Here is a 9711-nt window from a genome sequence, read left to right as displayed (position 1 = left end):
TTCCCTATGCGAGTCCCTCCTAGCTTTTGTAGGTTTCTTGTTTGTTGGGCGTTTATTCTTTTGTACAGTTATTTATTTTTCAGCATTTACCTGTTTTACCTTATTGCATTATGTACATATGCTGTATCTGTTGTTGGGTTGGTTGTTTGTTGGGATGGGATGTTCTATGAGAGATAAGCCCACTACCCAGGCTTGAGCGTACACATAGGTTTTAGAGTGGATAGTCATGAGGCTTGCGTGGCATGTTGCTACGTTAAGTCGTTCATGAAGACCCACACCCAGACGAGGTTTCTTTGGATATATTCTATCCTATGGGTGTTCCATAACGACAAATATTCCTCTAGAAATCGTCGACTCTGGTGATCATTTCCCAAGGACTCAGCCGAGGCCTCTCCTCCGAGACGCGTTTATGTTAGCTCTGGTGGGCGCATTCTCGCTGCTCAATCCGAGGACCCCGAGGCTGGGAACTTGCTTTAGGATGTCCTGTTGAGGGGAGTCAGTAGAGGTCTTTTATCCTATAATAATGCCAAACCTTCAGTGGTAAACGTATTATTCCCGACTGAAGAGCTGAAGCTGACGAACTTCTGTTCTTAGAACCTACCAGTAAGGGGCGGGCTAAATTCAGGAAACCTTGACCTTCAACCAACCCAGTTTTCTGGAGCAGAGTTTTGATCTTGTATTATATTCCTCAGTGGGTTTCTCTTCAGACAGTGCAACCTGACAGATGTTCAAGCAGATACAACAGTCCTGATTTCCATGTCACTGCATTGCATCACATCATTTTGCATTCACATCATTCAACACATGTTTATCTATTCCCAGGGGTTCATATCTTCTTCTTGATTCTAGTTTGGGTTTTCTTCTTACACTGTTTATCAAATGTGAGACTGGAAACAAGGGGGTAGAATGCCCTTTGGAATTGATAAACATGTCATTGCATATGCATATCCATCAACATGTCTTGCATAACAGGTACCGCCACAGTGTTCTCAGTTGTTTGGTGTTCCACTAGCAGGATAACTGACTCAGGAATTCACCGGTACGGTACCCGCAGAAACCAGCAGAGAGCTATGGAGGGCCTACAAGCAGAACTCGCCGAGATGAGGATCCGCATGACTCAGTTTATGGATGTGGTTCAGGGAGTAGCTCAGGGATAACAAGAGCTCAGACAGATGATGCAAAGGAATCCGCATGAATCCGTTAGATGGTTGCATACTCCGATGATAAGAAGCTACTTATGTACTTCTTCCAGGATAGTCTAGCTGGGGAATCCTTGGAATGGTATATGAGGCTGGACAGAGCCCACATTCGTTGCTGGAGGGATTTGGCTGAGGATTTTGTAAAGCAATACCAGTACAACACAGACATGGCGCCTGACAGAACCCAACTTCAGAATCTGTCTCTCAAAAGCAATGAATGCTTCAGAGAATATGCTCAGCGCTGGAGAGAGACAGCTTCTCGTGTTCAGCCTCCTATGTTGGAGAAGGAGATGGCCAACATGTTCATGAACACTCTGCCGGAATCTTACTTGGAGCGTCTGGTGGGTTGCAACGCCTCCAACTTTGTTGATGTAGTCTCTACCGGTGAGAGGGTGGAGAACTACTTGAAGACCTGCAAGATCCAGAATGGAGTTGAATCATCATCAGGGGTGAAGAAGCCGTTCATACAGGGGCAGAAGCGGAGAGAGGGGGATGCGAATTCTTTGTCTTCATATCAAAGCAGGGGTATCAGAAGGAACAATTTCCAGAACTACCATCAGCAACCGTATGTTGCAGCTGTGACCATTCCGGCTGCAGCACCAATTCAACAACAACAACCACAACATCAACTAAACCAGTACCCACAACAGCAACAACCGAGTAACAGACCCGCCTATCAGCAGAGGCAAAAGATGATGGACAGGCGTTTCGACACTCTTCCAATGTTGTACGCTCAATTACTTCCTAGCCTTCAACAACTACAACTCGTGCAGTTATGCACTCTGGCTCCTCCTGTTGGAAGGCTTCCGGTGGGTTATGACGCCAACGCTAGGTGTAATTTCTACTCTGGGGCACCTAGCCGCAATATTGAGAACTGCAAAGCTTTTAAGCACGTAGTTCAGGATCTCATAGACTCAAAGGCCATCAACTTTGCACCGGCTCCTAATGTCGTCAACAATCCCATGCCGTAACATGGTGGTGCAAATGTTAATATGGTGGAAGGAGAAGCCAGATCCGTCAAGGATGTGTTGAAACTAAAGACTCCACTGTTGGAGATTAAAGACCACTTGCTGAAGACCGATGTTTTCCCCGGTTGTGGGAATGGTTGTTTGGATTGTGCTACACAGAGCAAGGGTTTTTTGAAGCTGCAGCAGGGTATCCAGATCTTGCTTGACAATGGTATCCTCCAGGCTGAAGACTTGTCTGTCCAAGAGTCCGTTGAAGGGGTTGAGGAAGAGGTGTTTGAAGATGCTGCTGAAGAATTCACAGATGTTATTCCTGCTGATTATGTAATTCATAATGATGTATTTAATTTTCCTATTGTTGTTGCTGATATCCCAAACAATGTGGTTAATTCTGATGTATCTATTGAACTTGATTCCGATGTTTCGGACGTTTATGTTTCAATGAATGAGATTTCTGAGTACGACTGTGATGTTGCTACTATCACCATTTTCTACCCAACTGCACAGATCAGTGTGCCAGAAGCGCAACCAGGGCCACCAGTGCGACCATCCACTATGACCATCACGACCCCTGGTCCTTTACATTTCACTAGCGAAAGGGCCATTCCTTGGCATTATGGGGGGAGTGTACACGCGCACGATCATGGAGTGGAACAGCCACTGAAAAACAGAAGAGGTGCAGAATCAGAAGTCTGAATCTGAGGTGGAGTTAAAAGATCCCGCAGTGGACAATGTTGGTGGAATCAGGCGATTCACCAGGAGTGGTAGGTTGTGCTCACCACCGGTTACTCAACCTGATAATGCTGACGCCGCGGCGAAAGCCAAAGGCAAGCAAGTTGTGAATGAGGGTACCTCTGCACCACAGGCTAGTTCTGAGCCTGCTTTCACGAAGGATGTGGACGAGCTCATGAGAATCATAAATAAAAACGACTACAAGGTGGTCAATCAGTTGATTCAAACTCCGTCCAAGATATCTATTCTCTCACTCCTGCTGTGCTCGGAGGCACACAGGGAGGCACTTCTGAAGGTTCTTAATGCTGCTTATGTGCCTCAGGAGATCTCAGTAAACCAACTAGAAAGGATCGTTGCCAATGTTCATGCAAGCAACAGGTTGGGTTTTACTGATTCTGACTTAACACCAGCTGGACGCAATCATAACAAGGCTTTGCACATCTCGATGGAATGCAAGGACACTGTGTTATCTCATGTTCTGGTGGATACAGGTTCCTCTCTCAATGTGTTACCCAAGAGAGCCCTGTCAAGGTTAGAAGTAGAAGGTTTGGTCTTGAAGCCTTCTGATCTCATTGTGAGAGCCTTCGATGGTTCTAAAAGGTCGGTGTTCGGAGAGGTAGAATTGTCAATTCATATTGGATCACAAACTTTCAACACCGTCTTCTATGTAATGGATATCAGTCCTTCCTATAGTTGCCTGCTGGGTCGTCCTTGGATCCACAATGCTGGGGCAGTCTCCTCAACTTTGCATTAGAAGATCAAATTCCCAGTCAATGGACGAATTATCACTGTCTATGGTGAGGAGGACATTCTGGTTAGTAACCTGTCTACATTCAAGTATGTAGAGGTAGAAGGTGAAATTCATGAGACCCTGTGTCAGGCCTTTGAGGCAGTTCAGATCAAGGATGCAGCTCCGGTGGAAGAGGTTCAAGCAGGTGCCTCTATCTCGTCTTTCAAGCAGGCACATGCCTTGGTAGATTCAGGTGTTGCTCCCGGTTGGGGACGTTTGTTGGAGTTACCGATGAAAGAAGACAAGTTCGGGATTGGATATCAGCCAGCTCTGACTTCCACAACTTCAGCGCCTCAGGCTCGTTAGGGGCCGATTACTTTCTCCAGTGCTGGCATCATTCAGAATGGCCAGATCTCTACAATCAACAATGAAGATGGGGGTAGTGATTGTGACATTGACAACTGGGTGCGTCCGAGGATCCCGGGTGAAGTCATCAACAATTGGTCTTCTGAAGAGATTGTCCAAGTCACTCTTCTCGAAGAGTAATTTTCTTGTTTGTTCATGCATGTCCAAATCTTACGTTCCGCCCAGGGCGTAATGACTCATTGTAGGGCTCATCTATGTGAATACCTGCATTGTTTATCATAAATGAAGGACGTCTTTTTGCATTCAAAAATTTTGTTCACTGTTTTTCTATTTTTGCAGTTTTCAAAAACCAAAAATCAAAAATATTTGGCAATGTTTTGTTTAGTTTTCACTCACTGTTCACACTCATAAGCACATACCATCACTCATGCAGATGCACGTCACCGGATCCTATTGATAACGGTTCTGCTATGGCTCGCTTCGACTTTGAAAATCCGATCTTTCAAGCTGAAGAGGAAGGTATTGAAGACTGTGAACTCCCTGAAGAACTTGCCAGACTGTTAAAATAGGAGGAAAGGGTCATTCAACCGTATCAAGAGTCTACTGAAGTGATTAATCTCGGCACCGAGGACGACAAAAGAGAAATCAAGATAGGGGCTGCTTTGGAAGATGACGTGAAGGAGGGGTTGATTGAACTGCTGCAAGAATACGTCGACATCTTCGCTTGGTCTAATCAGGATATGCCTGGGCTTGACACAGACATCATGGTACACCGTTTGCCTCTCAAAGAGGATTGTCCTCCGGTCAAGCAGAAGCTCAGAAGAACAAGACCAGAGATGGCTGTCAAGATAAAAGAAGAAGTGCAAAAACAGTTGGATGCAGGATTTCTAGCAGTTACCAATTACCCTCCATGGGTTGCAAACATCGTTCCCGTACCTAAGAAGGATGAAAAGGTACGGATGTGTGTTGACTACCGGGATCTGAACAGAGCTAGTCCTAAAGATGATTTCCCATTACCTCACATCGACGTTTTGGTGGATAACACGACTCAGTTCTCGGTATTCTCCTTCATGGATGGCTTTTCTGGCTATAATCAAATTAAGATGGCACCAGAAGACATGGAGAAGACAACTTTCATAACCCCATGGGGCACCTTCTGCTACAAGGTGATGCCGTTTGGTCTGAAAAATGCTGGGGCAACATATCAATGAGCTATGGTAACTCTTTTCCATGATATGATTCATCATGAAATCGAGGTTTATGTTGATGATATGATTGCCAAATCTCAGACAGAAGAAGAACATTTGGTGAATCTGCGGAAACTGTTTGAACGTTTGAGGAAGTTCAAGCTGAGGCTTAATTCGAACAAGTGTACTTTCGGGGTGAGATCTGGAAAGTTGTTGGGTTTCATTGTTAGTGGAAAAGGGATTGAGGTGTGGATCCTGATAAAGTGAAAGCGATACAAGAAATGCCTGAGCCAAGAATAGAAAAACAAGTCCGTGGTTTCCTAGGGAGGTTGAATTACATTGCAAGGTTCATCTCTCACCTAGCAGCCACGTGTGAGCCAATTTTCAAGTTGCTGAGGAAATATCAGGCTATCAGGTGGAATGATGATTGTCAGAGGGCTTTCGAAAAGATAAAAGAGTATTTGCATAATCCTCCTATCCTTATGCCTCCAGTCCCAAGAAGACCACTGATTATGTACTTGACAGTACTCGATAATTCCATGGGTTGTGTTCTTGGTCAACACAACGAGACAGGTAGGAAAGAGCATGCCATCTACTACCTGAGTAAGAAGTTCACAGATTGCGAGTCGAGATACTCAATGCTTGAAAAGACATGTTGTGCACTTGCGTGGGCGGCTAATCGATTGAGACAATACATGCTGACTCACGCAACCTTGCTGATCTCCAAGATGGATCCAGTTAAGTACATATTCGAGAAGCCAGCTCTCACCGGAAGGGTTGCTCGTTGGAAAATGGTACTGACAGAGTACGACATCCAGTATACATCCCAGAAAGCCATCAAGGGAAGTATTTTGTTAGACTATCTTGCTCAACAACAGATTGAGGACTATGAGCCGATGAAGTTTGATTTTCCAGACGAAGACATCATGTTCCTCAAGATGAAAGACTGTGAAGAGCCAGTTGTTGAGGAGGGACCTGAACCAGACAAAAAGTGGACGTTAACGTTTGGTGGGGCTGTCAATGCCAAAGGAAGTGGAATTGGTGTTGTCCTTACTACTCCGAAAGGTGCCCACATGCCTTTCACCGCTCGTCTAACTTTCGAGTGCACCAATAATGAAGCTGATTATGAAGCTTGTATCTTGGGTATTGAACATGCCATTGATTTTAGAATCAAGACTCTGGACATCTTCGGAGATTCAGCTCTAGTGATCAATCAAGTGAATGGTGATTGGAATACTCTCCAACCTACTCTGGTCCCCTACAGAGATTACACGAGAAGACTGTTGACTTTCTTCACAACAGTAAAGTTGTATCATATACCTCGTGACGAAAACCAGATGGCAGATGCTCTTGCTACTCTATCCTCCATGATCAAGGTGATTCGGTGGAACCACGCTCCCAGGATCGATGTTATACGCCTTGATAGGGCCGCGTATGTGTTTGCTGCTGAACTGGTAGTTGATGACAAGCCCTGGTATCACAACATCAAGTGCTTTCTGAAGAATCAAGAGTACCCTGCAGGGGCATCCAACAAGGATAGAAAGACTTTGAGAAGATTGGCAGGCAGTTTCTTCTTGAACAAAGACGATGTGCTGTATAAGAGGAACTTCAACATGGTTTTGCTCAGATGCGTGGATAGACACGAAGCGGACATGTTAATGCAGGAAGTTCATGAAGGCTCCTTTCGGTACTCATGCCGGCGGACATGCGATGACTAAGAAATTGTTGAGAGCGGGTTATTACTGGATGACCATGGAATTTGATTGTTTCAAATATGCTCGAAAATGTCATAAATGCCAGGTTTATGTTGATAATGTGCATGTGCCGCCAAATCCTCTGAATGTGATGTCTTCGTCGTGGCCGTTTTCTTTGTGGGGAATTGATATGATTGGAAAGATTGAGCCGACTGCTTCCAATGGGCATCGTTTCATTCTTGTTGCCATCGACTATTTCACCAAGTGGGTCGAAGCCGCGTCATTTGCGAAGGTCACCAGACATGTGGTTGCCTGATTCATTAAGAAAGAAGTCATTTGTCGTTATGGGGTTCCCGAAAGAATCATTTCTGATAATGGTTCTAATCTCAATAACAAAATGACGAGGGAGTTGTGCCAGAACTTCAACATTCAGCATCACAATTCTTCCCCTTATCGTCCTAAGATGAAAGGTGCTGCTGAGGCAGCAAATAAGAACATAAAGAAGATTGTGCAGAAGATGGTCATTACGTACAGAGATTGGCATGAGATGTTACCCTTCGCCTTGCATGGGTACCGCACTTCAGTACGTACATCGACCGAGGTAACCCTTTACTCCCTTGTGTATGGTATGGAAGCAGTCCTACCTATTGAAATGGAGATTCCTTCTCTAAGAGTCCTACTGGATGTCAAGCTAGACGAAGCTGAATGGATTCGAACAAGGTTCAATGAGTTGAGTCTTATCAAAGAGAAGCGAATGGCAGCCATTTGTCATGGGTAGTTGTATCAGAGTCGGATGAAGAGAGCCTTTGATCAGAAAGTGCGTCCTCGATACTTCCAAGTCGGAGATTTAGTGTTGAAGAGGATCCTTCCTCCTCAGACAGATCACAGGGGCAAGTGGACTCCTAACTATGATGGACCGTATATTGTCACTAAGATTTTTGATGGTGGAGTCTTAATGCTTGCAACTATGGATGGTGAAGACTTCACTTCCCCTGTGAACTCAGACGCAGTTAAAAAATACTTCGCGTAAAGTAGACCCGCTGGACAATAAAAAGAATAGTCCAGGAAAAAATGGGCATCCCGCCGAACCAAGAAAATGAAAAAGGTTCGGGCAAAAGTTAAGGATAAAAAATGAAAAGATTGTACACCCGGTAAGTTGAAAACCTGAAAAGGTAACTTAGGCAAAAATGGGTATCCCGGTGGATTAAAAACCCGAAAGGGCGATCCAGGCAAAAGTTAGGGATTAAGCGAATGATTGCGTTCTGAATCTCATCCCGTGTCAAAAACCGGAAACTTCCAAAGGATAGGAAACAGTCCAATCACCTTTTTCAGAAAGCTGATTATCTGGAGGATCTTGAAGACGAGCGAGTCATAGCAGGATTGGAACCCGATAGAAATCCATTTCACATTGCCATTAGATTAATTTCTGTTTTTATCTTTTGTGAGATTACCTCTTTCCAGGGATTGCTTCCTGATGTAAATGCCTTTTTAGAGGCCTTTCAATCAATGAAATCATGTTATTCAGTATATCTCTGTTTTCATTTTCACTTTACTGTTTTGTTTGCAAAAATGACGTCCAAATTTTTGATAAACATTGCATCATGAAACATAAGAGCTTTACAGGTACATGTTCAATAAACATTTAAAATTGCTGTAAATTTTAAGTACTTTGGATCGTCTATTCAGAACAGGTACACTCGGGGCATTTCCTTAAGGGTCCCAGCAGAAGATCGTGATGTTTTTCCTCAACAGTTGGTACTTGATATCCTATCCCTGCAGAGTTGGTCTGAGCATTGGACTCTTCAATCCCTAGCAGGTTCTCACTACTGTGCTCCCCTAAGCGTTTGTTTCAGATTATACACTCCCCGGTAGAGTTAACAGTGCCAGACTGTATATCCCTAGCAGGAGTTGAAAGTGCCAGACTGTATCTTCCCAGCAGAAGCAGCTGCTCCTCAGAGTCCATGGTCTCTTTCCCTGAAGCAGAATCTCAATACCGTATCAGTGTTTGCTTCCCCTGCTGAGTCGTCTCTCTCGCAGATTTTGGTTGCCAGAACCACCGTCGTTTTCCTTAGCAGCAAGCTTTCAGTGCCATTCTCTCTCCAGTCAGAGTCTCGGTATTTTTTTATTGCTAGAACACCGCATGGCCGGTCTTTTCCCCACAGAGTTCATGGTGCTGTGTATCTCCAACAGCACTGCCAGGGTCAAGAAGATTGTGATTAATTCCCTAGAAGATTTCCTTGCCTCGGCTTGGCATTCTCCCCAGCATTTCACATCCCTGCATGTAGAATCATATTGCATTGCATCCTCCCATATCGCGTAGCATTTCCATTTTCCTGGGACATTACGCCATTGAAAAATTCAAACATACGCATGTGAAGCATAAAACATTCTCGGTATCCCAAGTGATAAACCAGAAGCTTGTTTCCAGTACTCAGACTGAAGGTTGTTCATGACTCATTATCCCCAGCGTAGGTCATTGGCCCACGTGCCACCTCAATTATCATTTTCCTTATTTCTGCCGATGCTGACAGGCATGAAAGTTTCCGGTATTCAGACCGAAGTGGCATTCAGGCTAGTCTTCCGATGTTCAAATCGAAGAAGTTTCCGACGTTCAGGTCGATGCAACTTGTGGCATTCAGGCCAAGTTTCCGGTATCCAGACCGAAGTGGCATTCAAGCCAATTTTCCGATGTTCAGATCGAAGAAGTTTCCGACGTTCAGGTCGATGCAACTTGTGGCATTCAGGCCAGTCTTCCGGTATTCAGACTGAAGTGGCATTCAGGCCAATTTTCCGATATTCAGATCGAAGAAGTTTCCGACGTTCAGGTCGACGCAACTT

Source organism: Lathyrus oleraceus, chromosome 5 (genome assembly GCF_024323335.1).
Source record: "Lathyrus oleraceus cultivar Zhongwan6 chromosome 5, CAAS_Psat_ZW6_1.0, whole genome shotgun sequence".
Taxonomy (NCBI): Eukaryota; Viridiplantae; Streptophyta; class Magnoliopsida; order Fabales; family Fabaceae; genus Lathyrus; species Lathyrus oleraceus.
The sequence above is the reverse complement of the archived record's forward strand: the minus strand, read 5'-3'. Positions refer to the sequence as shown.